Source organism: Lactuca sativa, chromosome 6 (genome assembly GCF_002870075.4).
Source record: "Lactuca sativa cultivar Salinas chromosome 6, Lsat_Salinas_v11, whole genome shotgun sequence".
Taxonomy (NCBI): Eukaryota; Viridiplantae; Streptophyta; class Magnoliopsida; order Asterales; family Asteraceae; genus Lactuca; species Lactuca sativa.
Window position 1 is genome coordinate 119727502 of NC_056628.2, and position 23319 is coordinate 119750820.

The following is a 23319-nucleotide window of genomic DNA, read 5'->3' on the forward strand; positions in this document are numbered from 1 at the left end:
GATTCCAAGTTACCGGTTTTCTTTTGGGCTGAGGTGATTAACATTGCTTGCTACGTTCAGAATCGTGTGTTGATCAACAATGCTCAGATGAAGACACCGTATGAGATTCTATATGGTCACAAGCAATCAGTCAGTCATTTTCATATATTTGGCTGCCCTTGCACCCTTCTTCACCTAGAGTCCAACCCAAAGTTTAATGCCAAAGCCGATGATTGTTACTTCGTAGGGTATGTTGCATGCACTGCATATAGGGTCTACAATAAGAAGACGAAACAGATTGTCGAATCATATGATGTGCGCTGGTTGGAGGAGAATGAAACGGATGCTCGAGTGGGTCCGGATTGGTTATTTGATTACACATCGCTTTTCAAGTCTATAAATGTGTCTTCGGATAGTTCATCTGGGTCTTCCTCTGGTTTAAAGATTGTGTCTGAAGAAGAAGACGGAGAAGTTGTGTACAGACCTCCAACGGTATCCTCTTCACCATCTGAGGGGGAGTCATCTGCTGCGCCTGAGGGGGAGCCATCTGTTCCACTTGATAGTCCAAAATCTTCAACTCAAAGTGATACCCCTGATGCTGATGCTACACCTCTTACCCCTATTGAAAGAGAGTTCATGTCTAGAGATACTTCCACTGTCACTTTAACGTTTATGGAACTACTCTTTCCTGAAGAAATTGATAATGAGTTTGTAGCAGATTCATCTAATGTTGAACAATCAGCAAATGATGGAGTTTTCAACATCCACACTCTCCCCGTTTCACCCAATGATATCAGCTAAGAGATACCCTCAAGAATTCAACGCGATCATCTGATCGAGAACATCATTGGTCAGCTGGGTGAAGGAGTTAAAACCAGAAGTCAGAGTGGAGATGTCAATACATGTCTCTATTCTTTCTTTATCTCTCAAATAGAACCCAAGAATGTTGAAATGGCTCTGAATGAGCCCAGCTGGGTAGATGTTATGCATGAAGAGTTGAATCAGTTTGAAAAGCTCAGGGCTTGGAAATTAGTTGAGTTACCAAAGGGCAAAAAGTCTCTTGACACACGCTGGGTCTATCGAAACAAGCTGGATGATTCAGGGGTTATAGTGCGAAATAAAGCTAGATTGGTTGTCCGCGGGTTTCGACAAGTCGAGGGTATTGATTATACTGAGGTTTATGCTCCAGTGGCTCACTTGGAGGCTATTTGTATCCTCCTTGCATATGCCTCCTACATGAACTTCACGGTTTATCAAATGGACGTCAAGACAGCCTTCTTGTATGGCAAGGTGAAGGAAGAAATCTACGTTGAACAGCCCCCTGGGTTCGTTGACTCAAAGTTTCCTAATCATGTCTACAAGTTGGACAAGGCATTTTATGGGTTACATCAAGCTCCTTGAGCGTGGTATGTGACCCTTACAAAGCATTTGCTCAAGCATGGATACTCTCGTGGCACTATTGATCATACTTTGTTTATCAAGCATGTTGGTAATGATCAGATTTTGGTTCAAATCTACGTTGACGATATATCTTCGGGTCTACCAGTTCGTAGCTATGCAAGGAGTTTGAAGGCGTTATAAAAAAGTGGTTCGAGATGAGTTCGTTGGGAGAAATGACCATGTTTCTGGGGCTTCAGGTCAAACAAAATTCAACTGGGATCCTGCTACATCAAGCCAAGAATGTGGAGGATATTCTTGAGAAGTTCGGGTTTCAAGACGCTAAACCTGCATCGATGCCAATGGTCGAAAGACCTCTGCTAACTCCAGATACTGATGGCGAATCCGTAGATCAGACACTCTACAGATCGATGATCGGATCGTTGATGTATCTTACTGCAAGCCATCCAGACATCATGTTTGCAGTTTGTCAATGCGCACGTTATCAGTCTAATCCTAAATTTTCACATCTTATTGTTGTCAAAAGAATTTTCAGGTATATCAAAGGCAGCCCAAAATTGGGTCTTTGGTATCTGAAAAATTCCGAATTTGATTTATATGCTTTTGCTGACAATAATTCTGGAGGCTGTGAGCTTGACATGAAATCTACTTCAGGAGGGTGTCAATATCCTGGTGATCGGCTGGTGTCGTGGCAGTGCAAGAAGCAACACACCATCTCAACCTCAACAATAGAAGCGGAATATGTGGCTTCATCTGCGTGTTACTCTCAAGTTATCTGGATCCAACATCAACAGTTGGACTAGGGTTTGAATTATCTAGAAACCCCCATCTACTGTGATAATGAGGTTGCGATTCAAATTCCTAAAAATCCTATCCAACATTCCAAAACCTAGCACATTGATATCAAAATTCACTTTATTAGAGATTGTTATGAACGTTCACTCATTCGGCTAGAACAGTCCCCAGTATTAATAATGTGGCGGATCTGTTCACCAAGCCTTTTAACAAAGCTCGATTCGATGTGCTTGTGGGATTTTTTAAAATGATTCGTTTTGAGGATTAATTTTGTGTTTTATTTTTTCTTATTTTAAGTTATTTTTATTTTTATTTTCTTAATTCTTATATTCTATTTCATTTTTGGTTAGATTAGTTTAAATTTGCGCATTTTAGTGATTTCATTCTCACCCATGCACAAATTTAGGGGGAGAAATAAACAAAAACCAAACAAAAAAATTGAAAATTTTCAAAAATCCAAAGACATTAAAAAATCAGAAAAATCAAAAATATGTTGCTGATAGGTTTGCTTGTAAGTGATGTGTTGGGAAGTGATATTATCAAGTGATAACAGGCAATCTGAATCTGCGTAACGTACCAAAATTAAATTGTCTACGCTCTGTGTTTGATGCGCTGGTAGGCATGAAAGATTCTAAATGGACTTGACTAAGAAGAATTGAACTTAAGAAATGCAAGGACTTGACGAATCTTGAACTAGTTAGATCCGTTTAGCCTGACAATACGATGCTCGGATAGGTTGATCAGGGAGATATACATGGGAATCTACTGGTCACATTAAAAGAACTTGTATCTAGAACTGTGGATTAACTTTTTCTCGATGTGCGGATTCTGTCCTTAATTCCGATATTGATGGGGTGACTGGGGAATTCTGATAAATTAGGTTTGTAGAAGGTTATTTTCTTTCTTTCTGTCTGTTATTCATATGTTGCACCCTCTGTGTGATCAAGAGATCCGACCTGGACTGTAACATATGCAACTCTATCTCTCTGCATCTTCTCTCTATGCAATTCTTTCTATCTGTTAGCCTGTCTCCTCCGCATGACTTACATTCTGACCTGGTACATAGTATATGCACCATTCTTTTTCTCAATCTCTCTAAAAACTTCAGTTAGTCATATGTTTCACCCTCTGCGTGATTGGAAGAGATCTGACCTGGGTGTATAGCATATGCATTCTAAATCTATCTTCTCTCTCAATAATTGTCTGCTCACCCGATGTCAGGAGTCTTCTGGAAGTCCTTGATTACTAGAGCATATCAGGAAGTAGGAAACATGTTCTAGTACAATTAAAATTGAACACTTACAGATTGTCTGTACATCTCACTGCTCAATTTAGGTGGACAACAATATCCTTGGTTGTCGTTAGATAAATGGTCCTTAGAAATTTTATCTAAGTATATAGAGTCAAAATGTCTTGTCTTTATTAGCTTGTCCAAAATTGTATCACAATTTTTCATATTTAAGTGGATCATAATACCGGCGATCGACCAGACATAGACATGAAGATAGAGGTACCGACAAGTGGACCAAGGTTGTCTAACAACTTTGATCCCTAAGTCACAAATTATATTCAGTGTTTGTTTAGATAAGTTTAGTTTATTTTATTTTTATTTTTGTTTCATTTCAATTTTATTTTATTTTGTAATTATCAAAATATTAAAAAAAATTTAATTTTGGAAATTATTTTATTTTAATTTTATTTTGCTTTATTTTATTTTATCGTTAATTTTATTTTTTGTCTGTGTTAATTTTAATTTTTATTATTATTATTATATTTTTAAAAGTTGTCAAATTTTTTTATTTTTTTTTTAAACTTTAGAAATTTTTATTTTATTTTTATTTTTATTTTATTATAATTTTTTAAAACCTCAAAAGTTTTATTTTTGAAAATTATTTGAAATATTGGACTGTGTCTTACACTGTGTGGACAGCAGGTAAAATAGTCAAGGGTATATAAGAGAGTTTACAGTCGGAAACCCTCTCACTTTTCAGCTTCCAGCCGCAAATTCTCTCCCTTTCTCTCTCATCTTCAAAAAAAATTCGTTTTTTCTGTGAAATTGCTTTGATCATCTCAAAGGTAGTAAGATTCTGACCGTGAATATGTATTTGCTTCACGAAATCGTTGAGTTTTGAACCTAAAATCGATGAAAATGGGTCTGTCGGAGCTTATGGCCCAAGCTTACTGCCAAGGAGCTTACGACCGTAAACACTATTTGCGGCCCTGAGCTTACGGCCACGGGTTTACGATCGTAAGCTCCATGTTTACCGTAAACTCCCGGTTGACCTTGAACTCAAATTTTGGACAAAATAATTAATTTTTGGGCTAAATTTAAATCAATTGAAATATTATTTGCTCAAATATCTTTCTTTTCTTACTTGGTATGTTTTAGTGCATATCAAATGGCAAGCTTAAAGTTCACTAACATGCATAACTTGGCGATTGTACTAGCAGATCCTCCAGTTGCTCATGGAGAATTCAGGTCGATGATTCATGGTCTAAGAGAATGCTGCCTGGCCTCCACTATCACCATGAACATTGTGGTTTATCAGAACATCATAAGGAAGTTCTGGCAGACTGCCAAGATGAAACGAGATGACGATGGAGCAGTAATTATGGATGCAATCCTTAAGGGATGCAAGGTTGTGATCACTGATCATTTCATTAGAGAAACGTTGCTGATCAATGACTTACCTAGTTTTCCCACTGAGATCGGAATTGAAGACGCTCAGAAGATTTTGAAGAAGATAAGGTACGAAGACGACTCTCCTCCTATAGTGAAGAAGCTTCTGCCACCTTATTGGAGATTCCTATCTCATGTGTTCGTGAGCTGCATCTCCGGCATGAGGTCTGGTGCGGATGAAATATCTTTGAGAAACACTGGAGCTATTGTTTCTCTTGCTGCAGGGATTGGCTTCAACTTTTCAAGGTTTATCATGGACTAGGTTGTGATCAACATCAATGCTATCACACGGGATACCTTCTTGATGTATCCCAGGTTCATTCAGCTATTCATCAACAGACAATTTCCTGATATGGTCAAGGAGGGAGATACACTGGATATGAAGTCCTTAGGCCCTCACACTGTTGGGCTCATCAAGCAAAATTGCAAGGGAAAAGTCGTCTTTCAAGGACTATATCCGCTCATAAAATTCGAAAGATTTACTGAGCCAAATGAGGCATCCAAGTCTCATGGATCCTCTGACAAAATATCCTCTGAGCCTACTTCATCAGAAAAGGTGATATCGGAAGGAGATGTGATCACTGTGTCAGACAAGGAAGGAGAAGAGAAAGTTGCTCCCAATGTTTCTGTAGCTGAAGAGCATGACCTGCAATCAGTCCAAGTCGAAAGTGACTACAATGAAGGGTCTTCTAAGAATGCGACTGAGACTGATCAGTATGAAGACCTTGATATTACAGGCTTTGATAAAGATGAGAGTCCGAATAACTTTGGAAGTAACGAAGACTTTTTGTCAAATGTCAATCTCGACACACTACTTGACAATATCAATGATGTTTCTCATCCAGCAACGGAGATAAGGGACTATGATGACGTTCTCGAGTCAACACCTGTTACTACCGATCAAGTGGTTGATACGACAACTCCAATGGTGAAAGTGTCAGGGATTCCTCCCCTTGATGTTGTTTCACCTACAACTGGACCACTTCAAAGTGATGATGCAACAATCCAGACCTTACAACCTCCGTCGAAGAGAAGAATACGTGATCCTAGACATGGGCTTTTGGATTCTGACTTATTCCAAGGCCTGCCAACTACACCAACAACTACCCCTGCCATCGTCTCAATAGAACCTTTTAATGGAGGTCCTAGCACCACCTTTGAGGTTGGTGGTTCCTCTGCTTAAGTAGGATTTTCTTATCCTAGGGTAGATCTTGATGATGCCTCTGTACGGCTAGCCATGCATCTAGCCCAGGAACAAACTTCAATACCTTCTTCTAGAGCTAAAGGAATTTCGTTTAGAGAAGGTCATTCAGGAGAAGATGCTTCAGTCATTGATGAGCTTCAAAAGAGAGTAAATGTGCTTGATCAGAAGAATATAGAGCTCAGTATTCAAGTTAATGATCTTTTAAGCGAGAATGTAAATCTGAAGATTCAAGTTTCTGACCTTCAAGAGGATAAAGCTTTGAAGACCCAGTAGATTTCTGACCTACAGAAGCACTTTAATCTTCTCACTTCAAGTTACTTTGATTTGAAGAAGAAGTTAGAAGAGGAACTTGGTGACAAGTTCAAAACATCTGCTGATGAGTCAAGGATTAATCTGCATATCCAGGCTCATCCCATTGTAAAATCTGCTCAAACTCCTCGAGTTGTGAATCGATTTGAGGAGGAACCAGTTCAAGCTCCACACATAGTAGCTCTGAAACGTGCCAAATTGGCTAAGGTAGCTGAAAAAGGTCAATACTTGTTTAAAAAGAGCTTAGATCAGAATGCACTTGTGGATCAGTCTAGTATCACCTTCACATATCTTGAAAAGAATCATTTTACAGATATATATATATATATATATATATATATATATATATATATATATATATATATATATATATATATATATATATATATATATCATATACCTATATGTGAAACCCTTTTCTGAAATATTAACGAGTCCACGTCTATGAGAAGTTCCCCACCGACCGCTCTCATGCCTCCGTCACGTGTAGCTAAGCTGTCTCTTTGTGTGCTTAAACTCATTTCCGCCCAAAATAGCATTGACGACACACTGGGATTGAAGAAACGGCGTCGTTTGGCTGCTAATGAATGATGCCTTGGTGCTTGCTTCCGGTCAGCCTGACATCACCATGAGGAAGAAGACTTGGTGGTGGGTTTTCCTTATTGGCGGTGGTGTTTCTTCCGATGTTGCTTGCCACTGTTGGACCCCTTTAATTGACACCTCTCCTTCTTTGCAATGACTCTCTCAAAATAAGGTAATACCGACCTAACTTCAGTATTAAAGGAGTGCAGTTCATTTGCGTAGTAGATTCTTCTTGGCACTCTTGGATTCCCATTAAACACCACTTCCCCTTCATTGTGGTCGACTCAGCCTCTTGACTTTCTCTTCATGCCGACTCCATGGTTGTTCTGTATTTAAGGTTATAATTTCACATGTTTGTTGTTATTTTTTAGGGTTACTCGGTAGGTATATTTTGATAAGGTTTATGCGTATTTTTCTATTTTCTTGAAATTACAGCCACTTCCTTTGATTGCTCACCGCTCCAAACATCTTCATATATTTTGATTAGTTTTTCGTTTTGTCTGCAGATGAGCTTCAATTTAATCGTTTCCTTACTCCTCAAGGATCTGTCCTTTCTTCATTCTTTCTTCATGGGTTGAAAGCAAAAGGGGGATACTGCCTCGTATGTTACTAAAAAGGTAAATTTGAACTCCAAATTAAAACTCTATTATATTTTGTTTGTGTAAATAAATGTTAATCTGGAATCGAGGTATAGGGCTTGAACCCTAATTTCATTTCTTCCTATTATGAGCTCTCTCTTTTGAAAGTTTTTTAATCTATCGATGTTAGTTCTTCTATTCTCTACACCATTTTGAATACGTTTTACATGAAGAAGTTATCATGAGGAAATTGTTGTTGTAAGATGTACAAATCATGTTAGCAATCACGTTTTCAAAGTATTCATCACTAGGCGGAACTTAAACATGAGGAAACAGGATATTCTAACAAGTATGTTAAGACCTCAACCTGATGACGATGAATCTAATTTCAACTCTTGAATTGAGATACATCCACATGGTGGAGACCGGAGAGGCGTTGGGTTTAAACCTTCCCCCCAGCTCAACACTTCCTACCTACTACCCTTCTCTGTTGATTTCTTTCTAATTTGTTCATTGCAGAACACTTTATGGGTTTTCATCAAATTAGTTTTCAAAGTATCATTTGTTACTGAGGTTGAGTTTTTGTTTGATAGGTTTTGCAGCAGAGTCAACTCAGGGGTTGTGGGTGACAATCAATTATATGGGTATTACGCATCATCTTTATAGTGGAAGATTGGAGCAGGCCGCACTTGACATGTAAAGCTACTAGAACACTAATTAAGTCTCACATCCTTCATTCTTTCAGTGGAGAAGGTGGGTAATGTTTAATGGTCTTCTTTTGGATTGGCAACCCTAACAGATTCGATTGAAGGTGAGGTTGATTCTGCATCCTACTTTTTTCTTCTCCAACATGGATTAGTTGAAGATGAGTTTATTTTTTAAAAGTAGAAGAGATTGAAGGGTTTTCTAAACTAATTGAAGACAACTTACATTTTTTCACAGGTTGATGTTACAAAGAATTTGATTAAAGGTTTCCGATTTGTGATTAGGTAATATGGTTTTTATTTTCTGGATTTTTTGTATTTTTGATTGGTAAATGGTCAACTAAGATCCTTTAACAAATCTCCTTCATTTTGTTTTGACTGTTTGATAGCAATGCTCATCAAAGCTATGATTTACGACAAAGCTGGTCATGAAAGATGTATCTTTTTTCCTCTTGTTTTTAGTTTTTTTGTTTAGGTTTCCTTAAAAAAAATTCATCCATTAGTCTATCAGTCTCTTCTTTTTTATTAACTTTAAATTTTGAATTTTTTGACACTTTTTCTCCAAATTACAACTAAGAAGAATCATCGTTGGACATTATTGATTTGAAATTTCAATTTATCATGATCAAATTAACATGGAACTTAATTGGATCGGGAACAAGTTAGATTTTAACAAAAAAAAAAATAGTAAATTTCATTTTAGTAAATTCCATTTAAGTTTCCCATAAAAATAGTTTTTTTTTTAATTTTTTAATTTTTTTTAATTATGTATGTAGTGTAGTGTTCATGGGGGCAGCAAGTTGATTCTACTGGGAATGGGCTCAAACGAACCTTCCACCACCTGGTCCCATACCAATGCTATCAATGAACACCAATTGGAAATGAGCAAGATGGTTTTAGTAAAGACGAGGTAATAGTAAATGGCTAATCACAAGAAATAGCAATATACTGTCATTTACATCATTCAAATAGCAGCTTACTTTCATTTCTTTCAATTACAATAACGCATTTACTTTCAAACTTCCTTCTACAATGCTTTAATCACAAGGAATAACTGAATAACCAGTTGCTTTCATTTCTTTTCATTATATCATTGCATTCTTAATCTTTTTTTTATTTTAAATTATAGCCAATTAAAGTATATACTTCACCTTTTTTTTCATACCAAGTCATTATACCTAAGGCTGTAAAAAGTTATAGTTCACTTGATAAGCTTAGTATTGAAAAACAAGTAACGAGGCTAGGAATTTGGTATAAAAAAGTTTATCATTTGTAGATTCTCATTGCTATTGACTTATGAACTAGAAATCTTGAAAATATATTTTTTTATAGTAGGCTTCAACTGGATGTTTGCTATGCTTTGATGAGCCAATGGACATCAGAGTGTATGATGATCATTAATAGTCATGGCATTCATATAGCTTACTCCTCCACTGATTCTAGCTTCAACAAGATATGGATAAATAAATTTAAATATATCCCTGTTATTGATAGTAAAAAAGTGCATTTCATTACTTATAAATGACACAATCATGGAAGCTCATCCTTCAATTTGTTTGATTATACTTTTTTACCGATTTTCATATTCACCTTCTTTTCTTGGATAACCAATGGAGCTCTATTTAGTCGAATACATGAATGAACATATGTTTTTAAATATTAATTCTAAAAATATATGATTTATGCTTCAACATGTGACTTAATGTTTTATTTGAAATTTTAGTCTTGGAACGTGAAATAAAAACAAAATGTTAAGAGGTGACTGCGTGGTAAGTGAATCTAGGAGAGAAATTCTACTATGCATTTGGTTTGAAGAAAAAGCTAGCTACTGGGTCATATATTCATGAATGAGTAAAAAAGAAGAGAATCAATGCATTTTTTAAATATTTTCTTTTGTAGTGTCATCAATATGGCTTCCTTTCATGTGTGATTGTACAAGCTATCCAACTGGTGTTTTGTCGTTTTATACTTGCTTCCATCTTATTTATCTGTTCAACTGGTTGCAAGTGTTTATTTTCGTGGTCTATTATTGGGTTAGATGCAATAATGCTAACTTACTTTTGTTATTTACCTGAACCTGGAACTTCTGGAGGTAAAAAGAGTTCTTGGTTTGATTATGGCAGAATTATAGTTCGAGTTACTCTTCCATAATTCCACTGCTGTAGCTTCCTTCACAGGTCTGGTTAGATTAAAGATGATGATATCGAATAGTATTTGTTTGTCTTTTTTTTTCACTACTTATGCATTATAGCATGCTACTTTCATTCCTTTAATCAACATAATTTTAACTCATCTGAAAGCTTTTAAGACCATATATAGTGTATCATTTTTAAATTTCCAAAACTACCCTTCGTGGGTCGTGCTCAGCACGGTCCTTTTGAATTCACTAGTATATATATATATATATATATATATATATATATATATATATATATATATATATATATATATATATATATATATGGTTATAGGTCAGGGATCGTTTCATGGGGATTTCACGACACTCTGGACATGTGGATCGTGAAGCGGAAGATGGTAAAACTGAACTATATAAGGATACTCATGATTTCAACTCCTGGACCAGGGTTGATCTTTCAAAGCTGTCACATGCCCCTTTTGCCAATGTCTCTCAAAATCCCTAGGCTACACAGTTCAAGCATTTCTTGGAAGATCAAGTACGCAAGGGTTTTCCTTCCATGAAGACTGCAGAGTCAATCATTAAGATATACCCAAGTGTAATTGATCCTAAAACCAATCAACCTCTTCGAGCTGTGATGTGGCCAGCTACTAATCAAGTGAAGCAGATTCCTATTCTTCAGGATCATCCAGATGGATCTTTGTGAACCATAGAGTACTGGGTGTTTGATGAAACCACAACGTCTGCTGTCATCAAGCTTAAGAATGGATGCATCCGCTTGTACGAAAAACGGGACCTGCTTTAGTTTGGAAAGTGGGATATACATCAGCTGAGCCATTATCAGATTAAAGTTGTAGAAGACATCTTTGAGCCAGCTGCCAAAGAGTTTATAGCTATGGTTGTGGAGATCATTGACAAACTGATGTGGAATGGAGCGATGGGGAAGTCAGATGTGCTAGTGGTCGACAAAGACTGAGCTCAAGCTAGCACCAAACCAAGGGGGATATTGAAGGGTCTAGTTAATGGTTTGGTCTAGGCTTTCATTGTAATAAGTTCTTTTGAGTCTTTATGCAGTTTTGGTAGGTTGTTTGGTAGTTTACGGCCAAGTAGTGAGTTTACGGTCGTAAGCCTGTTTACGGTCATAAACCAAGTGCCTACCCAAGTCCACTATATATAGGGGTTATGTAGGTCATTAATGGTTGTTGATGCCACAATAGTTCACGGTCATAGAGAGCAAGTTGTACCAAACGTTTTTATGCAATATAAGCGTGTGCAACTTGTTTCATTTCTGTTTCTACTTTGTTTCTTATTCTATTTGATTATGTGATTGCTTGATCATTGGTAAAGATCCGTGTTTAGGACCTTACAATATGAAGATAAAACTTCATAACACTATTTTCCAGTACAACATTACTTACATTTTTAGTCTTGGGTTTAAGACTTACAAGTCATTTTTAAAGAAAATATTTGATATTCTGGAAGTATACACTTTCATTTTACACGAAACAGTTAAAAATCCTTCTCATACAAAATGCTTATGAACTCACCAACTTAATTGTTGACACTTTTCAAAATTACTTGTATTTTCAGGAAACCAATAAACAGGTAATCACAAGAGTTTTGGTGGATGGGTCGTCGTCGCATCACGTTATTTATTTTTGTCATATGCACTTGATATCAAGTATACAATGTTTTTTAGTACAATGTAACCTTATTAAATATTCAATACAATGGTTGTAATGCTTTGATCGCTACTATTCAATTGTTATGATACTGTACATGTAACATCCCAAAAATTACGGTCAAAAAATTTCATTTTTAAATCATTAGGGAAATCCATCATAACCAACCATTTCATATATAAACAAGACTGTTATATCAAAACATATTCTTTTTATCAGAGTAAAACATCCCATGCTAAACAACAATGGTGTATGTCATGTGATCACCCCGAGCTCCTTCCTCCGCTACCAGAAGTACCTGAAACGAAAACTGAAAACCGTAAGCACGAAGCTTAGTGAGTTCCCAAACCTACCACATACCACATACATAACCACATATTGGGCCCCTTCCCACTGCATCGGGACTTGCCCGACATCAGACTCGCTCCGGCATTAGGCCCCGCCCGACATCAGGCCCCGCCTGGCATCAAGCCCAACTCGGTATACAGAGCTGTCTTTCTTAGGCCCCGCCTGTCTCCGGGCCCCGCCCGCTAAACATATACAACACATAATGATAGCACATAACACGTAAGCTATTCCTACTCTACTGTAGTCCGGTACTAAGGCCTCACCTATCTTGGGCCTTACCCCTGTCCTGCTACTGGTGAGTCATGGAACCCCGTCCATGCTCCTGCTGACAGTGAGATACGGGCTCCCTCCCACACTCACCTCTCTCATACCTCGGGCCTCGCCTCTGCTCTGCTACTAATGAGATACGAAACCCCGTCCATACTCTACTAATGATGAGATACGGGACCTCGCCCACACTCACCTCCCTACTAGGCACATACAAGTATCACAAAGACAACAAGTATAAACTATCATGCAAACATTCCTCGAGCTCCCACCCGGCATCGGACCTTGGTCCGGAATAACATACAAGCATACAGTGCCTAGGGCTAACCTTCGGGTCTTCTTATTCATAAACTACATGGGCCGGCATTGTGGCCGTAGACCCATTCACACAGTGAGGAGACTCACCTTGCACTGCTGAAGACTAGCTGAACACGTCTGACTGTTATCTGGCAACTCCTGAACTACTGATCCTTCGGCTCCCCGAACTATCGATACCCAAAATAACACTTAGACCACAATACCCTCAAAATTCAAACCAGGTCAAAGTCATCGCTCCGAGTTGACCCAACTCACCGAGTTGATCCACCAACTTGTCAAGTCCTACAGTCCACACAAAACTCTGGACTTCGATCCTACTCGTCGAATTCTCCGTGAACTCGTCGAGTGCACCTTCAACACATCGGGACCCTCCTTCATCTGACTTGTCGAGTTCCTCTTTGAACTCGCCGAGTCCACCTTCATAAATTAAGGAGATTGCCTTAAACTCGTCGAGTTCCTCCTTGAACTCGTCAAGTATGATCATCTTCATGTCCACTATGGACCCAGACTGGCTGAGTCCCTTACCAACTCAACTCATACCCTATAACAGAAGGGTTTGGGGGCAAAAAAATGGCCTGACTCGCCGAGTCACTCTATGTCCAATTCTATTCAGACAATCTCAGTCGAGCATAAGGTATCCAAGACCTAGATCTAACCTTCTAGGGTCGAAATAACATGCAAAGCCTCTGCCTTTACATCCATGCATGGCCCTTTTTGCACAAAAGGCCATAACAACCTCTCAAACCTTGCATGGGGAGTTCTAATGGCATAAAGCTTGCACCTTTATGCCATAACAGCCCTTAATGGTGCTATATCTGAAAACACAAGCCCTTGGGACGTCCATTCCTCTCATGCTAGGGTTCTTGGACCAAAAACCCCCAAAAGTGACAAAGAAGAGATCTATGAAACCACAAGGCAAGGTAGAAACTTGATTACTAGAAAATGATGAAGATGACACAAACTTCTTGGATCTACCACCTTCTCCTTGAACCTCTAACCTCCTTCTCCTTCCTCTAGTCTCCAAGAACACTCTAAATCCTTCAATAATGACTCACACACTCAAAAAGAGCACTAGGGTTTCGTGGGTTAGGCTCTGGACAATAGAGGCTACAAATGAGGCTGATAGAATGAGAATGAGATGCTTAAATAGAGTACCAAGTCCCGAAATTAGGGTTTCCCAACCCAGACTAGACTCGTCGAGTCGGCCACTTAATCCGCGACACGGAACTCGCTCCCACTCGTCGCGTTCCTCGCTAGACTCGACGAGTAGACCTCTTGACTTGGGGTTTTTCTTTCCTTTCTTGACCTTTTGAATTCGGGGTGTTACAGTACATGAAATTCATCCACCCCCAAACGTTGTCGCCATTCTGGTTTGGGGGTGTGACATTTAAGATAAAGGCCAGATGATAGAAACGATTACCAAAGCCACCACTTCCTCATACTCCATTACAACCACCACTTATTCAACCTTTGTCACCGCTGCAACGGCCACCACCACCTTTATCCGACGTCTTTGTTACTTACCCTACAACCCATCTTGTTTGTCAATAAAATAGAAACCAAATGAACCAAAAAGCAGCAAAAATGATAAGCACAATGATGCATAAACCCAATATCTCTCCCATTCCTTCATAGCTTTTATTTCTTGCTACTACTCAATTTATCCTACATGAAAAAACCAATTCCTTATAAACTAGAATACATTAATATAAATCATAGGCATAAAAAGGCAATAGATCGGTAGTAGGAAATAACCATGTGTTGCATGAATAACTCTTTAGGGGGGTTGTTTATTATGCTTATGTGTCATTTCTTCATTTTACACTGTTCTAAATCTCTTCATTTCAATGGAATACAGTAACGAAAGATAAATAGGGAGAAAGAAATAAAGACACATAATCACATGGGTAGAGAGAGAGAGAGAGACAAAGAGGATACCTTTTCTTTAAAAGTTGGACATATTTGAATATGTATATGAAAATGGGAAAGAATGGTAAGAACTCGTTAATGCTAAATTTTATCTTTTACCATATACATTTACATGAAATAGTTCTTGGGAGAAATTGCATCCATTGATTCATTTCATGTGTCTTGTGGTTATTTTTTGTCTGTTGGATCAAAAAGACGCATCAGCTTAGGATTGCAATCCATGTAAAAGGAGATGATTAGGGTCGCACTAATGGGTTTAGAGTACACTATCGTTGGGGAAATTGGTAACCTGCAATGCATCAAAGATCTAATAAGTTCTAACTTACAAAATTAAAATAAATGAAAATATTTTGGCAATTTATACATAGTGTTTGACTTCAATGATATATTGACCACTTTTGATAGCAACAGGTTCATTTGCCAAGACTCATTGAAGATGATGCAACATCTCTTTTGTTTGAGGAAATCCAAATCCCAGATATGCATCCCAATTCTGCCATACCAATGCACTTTCTTTAGTTTCAATAGAACAACCAGTTGATTCTGTATATAGTTTCACCACATGTTCTGCCATTTGTATCCATCCAAAACTGTACTCTAACCATAATTTTCCCATTCAACATCTTGAGACCACACATTTGTCATTGCACATAGAACAGGTTAGAATGACATCTATGGAACTTGAAAGGTCAAAAAACTGAAGTTAAGAAAGTTAGACATTTTGACTGGTGTGATGGGTTTTCTGCAATGGTGGTGGTAAGTGGTTCAATTGGTGTGTTTTCTAATAGGTATCGCTGATCTCATCTCCTTCTTCATACAAATCTATTGCTATTACAAAAATCTTGTGAGAAAACATGACACGCTATATTGCCCTGCCAATTGTCAATACTATCATAAGTTCATTAATCAAATCCATAATCCCAAAAAATAATGATATATGAAATAAACAAATAAATCACTTCCCAATAAAGCCTTAACGGAGCTACATGTGAGTTTTTTTCAGACACCAGCACACACACAACACAAATACACACATCACATTAATAAACAGACACTAACACACACAAATTGACAATAATAATTCAAAAAAAGAAAAAAAATAGTTTGGACAAGCACCAAACTTTAACCTTTTTGTTTGATTTTTGTTGCAAGCAAACGAAGCTTGTGTCTGTAAATGTTACAAACTGCACGGAGCAAAAGATCTAGGGTTTTGAAAACCAGGATATTAAAAGATAAGAAAAATTGAAGCCAATAAACATAGATCCATACCGCTATCATTGGTTTATTGTGATATTTCTAGTTAAAATTGCCAATCTACAATTAAAATATGGAATTTGAAAAAGCAAATTCTCAAATAGAGAAGAGAATCGAATTATAAAAATGAAAACATTAAGGGAAATAAATCAAACAGAAATATAGAGAGAGAGTATCTGGAAAGTGGTTATAAATGGAACTGTGTGATTCCGCTGATGACCCCATGGTGGTGGGTGGTTGAAGGCGACACCACCACCATCAGATTACAAAGGCCGCTGCATAGAGTTTAGTCATAGGTAAGAGAAGATTAAGGAAACCGGTATCAAAATCAGTTGATCGAATCCACTATCCAGACCCAAAAATATGAAATAGCCTTTATATTAAAACCAGATGACATCATTTGATTGAGAGAAAGGGATAAGAGAATTTCATACTTACTTTTCATGTTCACGATCACAAAGCAAAGGAGGGGAGATATAGGGAAGGGAGACGATATATAGGTCAGAGATAAGGGATTTTAAAATTTGAATTTCATATCTTTTCGTGACTTATCTACGAATGTGATTTCAAAAAAACAACGAAAGAGAAGAACTAGTGGGGAGAGAGCGACAAGGGTTTACAGATCTAGAAGTAAGATGTCATAGCTTCACTGATTAAAGGTGGAAGAAGGCATACCGACTATATCTTTGTAGCATGAGTGAGGTGGTGAGTGGTGTCGATTTAGGTCGTTGTAACGATGGCAGATGGTGGGAGTGGTCGACGACGTTGGAGGTGTAGGGTAGGTGGGTAGTGGTCGACGACTGAATACCAGAGCATAGGAGTGGGCAGTAGAGAAAAGTGCATGATGGTTATATAAATGACTAAGGAGATTAAAGAGGTGTAGATTGTAGGGCGGAAGAAATGGCGACACATTGGGGAGGTTGTTAGACGGGATAAAGAATGGGGAATTGGTCAAAGAACCAGCAAGATTGTTTAAGATGTATGTTGACCAATTCAATTGCCGTTCAATTTTGTCTGATTCACCTATTTGACGGATAAGATTTTTTTGTAATGCATTAAGTTGTTGTAAATGTTGTTTTAAGGAGTGTACCTCTTAAAATTTAGTATTTGAGGCTAAATGCTTATAAGGTATAAAGATATATAGACAAAAGATCAAATGAGAACCACTAAAAGTTAAGAACCATTTTTATTGAAGTATAACACAAGAATCCACTTTCATCTTTTGTTATATCAGATCTACACACACTACATGCATTCTCATACGATTATTTTCTCTCTCACCTCAAACTTGAAGAACACACAAACATTACTACCAGTTAGCCACCAGCCACCACCCTTGACTGCCACCACCTCCTACCACCGTCATCAGATCCACAAGTTCTGGTTGACTCCAGATCTACAATTTCAGCTTCAGATCAAGGATTTTTCCTCTTTAGATCTACAATTTCCGCTTCAGATCTACGATTTCCCTCTTCAGATCTACTATTTTCGACTTCATATCTTCGATTTTCTCCTCCACATTATGAGCTTCGGCGAGCGGTGATAACCACCACCTTCCTCCATCATTGTCGATCGCCACTTGGTCTCAGATCTGAAGTCAAGAAGCTGTTTCAGATTCACTTTCTCTCTTTAAAACTCAAAACATATCGGATATGGTGCGATTTGGTCAGATATGAGAGTCGACCTTATCATCATCAATCACCGCCTAAAATCAGTTACTATGCTTCGTCGGAACACCAAAAAACATCACACTGTACTCTGAAGTTGACATGGATGGTTGGTGCTGATGTATGGTAGTTGTTGGTGGTGGTAGAGTTTGGGTTTGATTCTCCTAAATAAGTTATTAGTGATATTATGATTATATTTAAATTGTGAACTTTGTGTACTAAACTATGAGTGGATTGTATTAAATTATGTATTGTTGGGCTGAAAAGAGTTTTGATGTTGCGTCTTTTGGGCTCGTTAGATTAGCCTTATATTCTCCGGTTTGGGCCTGTCCAACCGAGAGCCTTTTATGTATTGTATATAAGTTAATGCTTGCATGCATATTAGGTTAAGATTCTAGAGATTATCGATATAGCGATTAATCAAGAGTTCAATATTTTCCAGTAATCGTTATTGTAATCTTCCAATCCTTTACAGTTGATGTTCTTAATCGAGCTCTTCTAAGGATTTTATTTAATCATTCGACTCGTTTGATTCAAGCTGTTTGTTCTTATTATTGCGTTTTTACTGTTTTATATTCATATACTTGTTCAAGATCTAATCGATCTTCTTAGATTAAAAGTTGTTTTAATCCCATCAATTGGTATCAGAGCGGGAGACTGTGTAATCGATACACATCTTTTCTGTGAAAAAGATTTCCATTAGGGTTTTTCGCAATCATCGATATTTATTGAGCCGTCATCTTAATTGACGTATCTTAGTATTTATTGTTTTGCCCTAATCTGCTTTATTACAAGTCTGATCTTTGAACAGGTTATTACGATCATTATGGACGCAACGCAATCAAACCCTATTAATATTTCCAACAGCATCGGTTCGACGACAAAGATTCCAATCTTGTACACCCATGACTATGAAGTATGGGCGCATCATTTCGAAGATTACGTGATTGGATCGGAGGACAATGGTTTTCTCATATGGGAAGCCATCATCAATGGACCGTTTTCTCATTCTGCTACGTCCAGAATCATTAAGACGCAAAAAGAGTACAACGATCTGCTAAAGGACGTGACGAATATTGCGCAAGATGAAAAAGATAAATTTCAGTGCAATATTAAGGCACTAAGGTTGATCAGATTCGCCCTTCAGTCCGACACATTCAGGCTGGTAAGCTCATGCACTACGGCGAAGGAAGTGTGGGATAGACTTCGCGAACTGTATTCCACAGACGAAGATCTTGAACATTCCATCCAAACCTTGCTTCTATCTGAATTTGGTGAATTCAGGCAAGGGGCCGAAGAAACAGTGACCCAGACGTTTAATCGCTTCAATCATCTTCTCAGCAAGATGATCAAACACGACATTGAAAGGAAGCTCATCGAACAAAAGGTTACTTTCTTGAACGGACTGCGATCTGAATGGAGAGCAGTTGTTTCCACAGTCAAAGCCCATGAACAGTTTAAATCATACTCCTTGGCGAAACTGGTGGGTATTCTAAAGTCACAAGAGAAGATTGTGGTTCAAGAGAAGAATGTTGTCTCCAGTCTTGGTTCGTTGGCCCTCCTATCCAAAAGTAAAGCCGTGATGGAGGAAGAAGAGCTCAACTTGGAAGAATATGACCTCTCAACTGAGGATTATGCCATGATGGTATCCAATCCTAAGAGGTTCATAAAGAAGAGATTCCCCAGCAACAAAAACCGAAACTGGCAGGGGAGTTGCAGCTCAGAAAAAGCAAACAATGAACCGAAAGCTGAGGAGCCCAAAAAGGAACCGAAAGCAGATGGCGATTCCGGAGTAAGCTGCTTCTACTGTGGTGGCAAGAACCACTACGCTAAGGACTGTGTTCTTAAGAAGATGGCTGAAAAGGACGATGGAAAGGATGAGGAAGCCGTGCTGCAGAAAAGATTGGATGAGTTGAGAAAGAAAAAGTCTACCGCTAACCCTTCTATTAATGCTCTTATTGTGCAGGGTTCGGTCAATGACGATGAGTTCGGTAGCACCGAAGTTTGGTCTACTGACTCAGAAGATGAAGAAGTGAGGAAGCCTACTCATGGAAAGGCTTATATGGCTAAGGAGGAAAGCAGTGGTGGAAAATGCTTCATGGTGTCTGGCATATCTCAGATGAGGGGATACAATACCGATGGAGGAAGCAATGGACCGAAGGTGCAGGAATATATGTGCTTTACGGCCAAACCACTCAGCCAACAGTTCAATGAGCTTGATGAACTGATAAAGAAGGTACAATCTGCTTTTATTTCATCTAAAGTACCATCATCCTCTTACGAGAAAGAACTAAAAAACGTTAACACTAGAATTTCTCATTTAGATAGTAGCTTAACTCAAACTCGAGTCACCAATTCTAACCTGACTGATCAATTAAGCAGGGTGGCGTCGAAGAGTGAGGAGCGGCGAATGTGGATTGAGTTAAAAGAGTCGGAATTAATTAAAGTTAAAGACGAAAACATTTATTTGTAGAGAGACAATTTGAAATTGTTAAAACAACGAAATGTTTTTTGTTTAATAGTTAAACGTTTATATTCCAATATTACTCAACTTCACTTGGATTGTGAGATAGGTCAAAAGATTCATCGCATGATTTTGCCCTTTCTAGAATTTAAGGAGGATGAAATCGATACCGAAGCCTACAATTGTGAGAGTGTGATATCGTCTGATGATGTCAATCCGACCTATATGTATGGACTGGACAAAATTGAGTCCTTCATTAAGTCCAAAGACCACAAGGACATGCTCAAAAACCTTTTGGACGAAAATGACCGACTTAAACTGAGAACCGAAACCATGCAAAAATTTGACTCTCTAAACGCCAACGTAAGCTCAGAAAACAAAATCGATGTTGAAAATGCATCTGAGCTTAACAAGGACGAAAACATGAGTGAAATTTCTGTGGAGGATACGGTTGACTGCTCAGAATTTGTTAAAAGCGAAACTGAAAACCACAAAAATCTTATTTCTGAAAACTCTGTGGAATTCGCTAGATTGTCCCAACAAAAATCCCCGAAATTAGTAGAAAAGGCCGTTGTGTATCAAAAGGTAAGGACCACTCCAAATCAAGTATACAAGGTGACTGGAGTAACCGAACATCAAACAGCTGAACTCACAGCTATTGTTAACGAAGACAATGCTGATGGCTGTGATGAGTATTTCTGGGAAGCTCCTATTGATAATGGAAACGAAACCGTCGGCCTATCTGAAAGAACCTCTTGGATGAAGAAAGGGAGATACATACCTGAACCCTTGAACAAGCCTGATAATTTCAGTGAACCAAGTACAAGTGGTACCAAAGAAATTCCTCAAGAGGATGATCGTTTAGCAAAAGAAGACATTCCTTCAACACCTACAGCTCGAAGCGAAACTTCATCAAGTACTCCTTCCACTTCCTCAGGGCAAACTGAATCTTCTTTAGATATTCCATCTGTTCCCTCTGCTCAAAGGAAAACTCCTGAAGTTCAAAAGGAATCAGTCAAAGTGACAGCAAAAACAAGAGCGAACGTTCATCATCAGCCTAAGCAGATGAGGGATAAGAAGATAGAGAGGAACCAAAGATACAGGAAAAATCTTTCTGAAAGGAAAGAATTCTGGCACTCCCAGAACGCATACTATACACATAAGGACAAGAATCTGAAGTATGAAAACAATCCTGTACGAAAGCCTGAAAGTTCCTCCAACCGAAAGCCAAGGTTCGGTTCGCAAGAAGATACCAACCGAAAACTAAGGTTCGGTTCACAAGAAGATACCAACCGAAAGCCAAGGTTCGGTTCACAAGAAGATACCAACCGAAAGTCAAGGTTCGGTTCTGAAAAGGATTTCAACCAAAACCAAAGGTTCGGTTCCAAGAACAACTCCAACCGAACGCAGAGGTTCGGCTCCGAAATAAAAAAGGAACAAGACTCAAAGGTTAACCCCACCAACGATCAAAAGCAAAAGAGTCACCTAGAGTCATCAGCAAGGAAGACATCTCCATCCAAATCCAAATCCTCTCTTCCTAATTCTTCTCGTTCTTCTCCTTCCAACCATTCATCTCCATCTTGCTCTAACACTAATTCAGTTGGTTCTCAAAAACCTCATCCATCGGCTGAACAGAAGGGAAAACAGAAGGTCGATGAATCCAAACCTGAGTCCAAAACGAACATCCCTAATGTCAATAAAATAAAAGTCTTTACCATTAAAAAGAAAGATGAAACAACTCTAATAAAACGAACATATCTAGTTGACATCTCTCTTACTATTCCTGTTCCCATGAGACGCTCACTTGGACCCAAGAAACTTTGGGTTCCTAAATCTGCTTAATTTTTGCAGGTTATAAGTGACGAGCAGTTTGACGAAGAATGGTGCATCGACAGTGGCTGCTCGCATCACATGACAGGGAGGAAAGAGGAGCTCAGGGAATACAGATCTCTTGCAAATGGTGGCAACGTTAAGTTTGGAAATAATTCTTTCGGCACCATAAAGGGATATGGGATGATAACGAATGGTGACTTTACAATAAGGAAAGTGGCGTATGTGGAAGGACTTCAACACAACCTCATCAGTGTATCTCAGCTTGTTGGAGGTACAGGTCTCAAAGTTTCATTCGATGATGAAGGTTCTGAAATCATAGAGAAAAAGACAAAGAAAGTGATTCTGAAGTCAGAGCGAAAGGGTGAAATGTTTCCTCTGAACATAAAACCCATCAAAGGAAACCCAGCCATATGTCTGCTATCAAAAGCTCAATCCGACGAAAGCTGGTTGTGGCACAGAAGACTCTCTCATCTCAATTTCAAAGACATCAACCGACTTGTCACTGGAGGTCACGTTAGGGGTCTTCCATTGCTTAAGTTTGACAGAGAGCATTTATGTGCTGCATGCGAAATGGGAAAGCAGAGTCGTCAAAGTCACCCATCCGTAATTAACACAAAAGTTGTTGAACCACTCGAATTGCTTCATATCGATTTGTGTGGTCCTTCATCTATTGAAAGCATCGGTGGTAGCAAGTACATTCTTGTTATCGTTGATGACTTCTCTCGATTTACATGGGTGTTCTTTCTAAAGCTCAAATCTGAAGCGACTCAAAAGCTGAAAGTGTTTATCAAGCAAATTGAAGTTCAGCTCAAGAAGGTCGTTCGAAACATCAGGAGCGACAATGGTCTCGAATTCAAGAACAGGGAGTTTGAAGAGTTTCTTGCAGAGAAGGGAATTAGTCATAATTTCTCAGCTCCCTACACACCCCAGCAGAACGGGATAGTCGAAAGACGAAACCGATCTCTGTGTGAAGCTGCCCGAACTATGTTAAGTTTCGCTTCCTTACCTCTTTATTTTTGGGCTGACGCTATTTCTGCTGCTTGTTATACACAAAACAGGTCCTATCTCAACAAGCGATTCACGCTCACACCATATGAGATATTAAACAACAGAAAGCCCAATGTGAAATTTTTCCACGTTTTTGGCTCAAGGTGTTTCATCTTTAACTCTAAAGAACACCGCAACAAGTTT

The 23319-nt window shown here is 38.4% G+C and overlaps 2 long non-coding RNA genes across 6 annotated transcripts; one reads left to right on the plus strand and one right to left on the minus strand.

Moving 5' to 3' along the window:
- Positions 1 to 6731: 6731 nt before the first annotated feature.
- LOC111905104 (uncharacterized) lies at positions 6732 to 12093 on the plus strand. 4 transcript variants are annotated; one of them, XR_008224820.1, is made up of 6 exons: positions 6732 to 7284; positions 7454 to 7564; positions 8119 to 8336; positions 8468 to 8514; positions 9006 to 9139; positions 11957 to 12093. It is a non-coding gene; the product is annotated as an uncharacterized LOC111905104 (long non-coding RNA). The 4 variants fall into 4 exon arrangements; XR_008224818.1 differs by having other exon boundaries at positions 6732 to 7564; XR_008224819.1 differs by having other exon boundaries at positions 6732 to 7564; positions 9011 to 9139.
- Positions 12094 to 14903: 2810 nt separating this feature from the next.
- LOC111905103 (uncharacterized) lies at positions 14904 to 17116 on the minus strand. Of its 2 annotated transcripts, none has more exons than XR_006184371.2 (3): positions 16840 to 17116; positions 15275 to 16439; positions 14904 to 15199 (listed from the first exon to the last, which is right to left on the minus strand). It is a non-coding gene; the product is annotated as an uncharacterized LOC111905103 (long non-coding RNA). The 2 variants fall into 2 exon arrangements; XR_002854744.3 differs by having other exon boundaries at positions 16603 to 17116.
- Between the last annotated feature and the right edge of the window lie 6203 nt (positions 17117 to 23319).